This window comes from Callithrix jacchus, chromosome 1 (genome assembly GCF_049354715.1).
Source record: "Callithrix jacchus isolate 240 chromosome 1, calJac240_pri, whole genome shotgun sequence".
In the NCBI taxonomy this organism is placed as follows: Eukaryota; Metazoa; Chordata; class Mammalia; order Primates; family Cebidae; genus Callithrix; species Callithrix jacchus.
This window is the reverse complement of record NC_133502.1, coordinates 84160773-84161336: the sequence shown is the minus strand read 5'-3', so window position 1 is coordinate 84161336 and position 564 is coordinate 84160773. Positions and strand designations below refer to the sequence as shown.

Below are 564 nucleotides of genomic sequence, written 5' to 3'. Positions count from 1 at the left end.
TTCCACAGAGTAATGAAAACCAACTAGCAGTTGGCCCCACAAGTAATATGTCTCTATAATAATGAAATTTTTTCAGGATACTTGCATCTCATTCTCAAGTTTTAAATATATTTAAAAATTCTACCTCACAGGAAGCCATTTAATAAAATTATCTGAATCTAAAGTAATTGAGTTGGATTTAACAGAGCTAAGCCTCATCCATGACTCATGAGTATCCATGTATCAAACAGGGCTTTGTACTTGTTTCAGCAGCACATATTTTAAAATTGGATCAATACAGAGAAGATGAGCATGGCTGCTGCTCAGGGATGGCACACAAATTCATGAAGCATTCCACATTTTGCAGTCTCTGAAGGTCATTTGACTATTTGTTGACTAGCTCCAAGGAAGCGGTGTGAGTCAAACAAAAACAGGATACACCCAATATTGCAATTGTGATTATCACTATTAAACTATTGATGTACAATGATATATAAAATGAGAACAGAGCCAATTAATAATGGGATGTTACATGTCGTTAGTACATGTATTGGGAATGAGAAAATGTCAACTTACATTTCCTTC

At 34.8% G+C, this 564-nt stretch overlaps 1 non-coding gene across 1 annotated transcript; it reads left to right on the top strand.

The window, feature by feature from the left end:
- Positions 1–236: 236 nt before the first annotated feature.
- On the top strand, positions 237–343 carry LOC118148270 (U6 spliceosomal RNA). Its single transcript, XR_004735024.1, has one exon. It is a non-coding gene; the product is annotated as a U6 spliceosomal RNA (small nuclear RNA).
- The last annotated feature ends 221 nt before the right edge of the window (positions 344–564 follow it).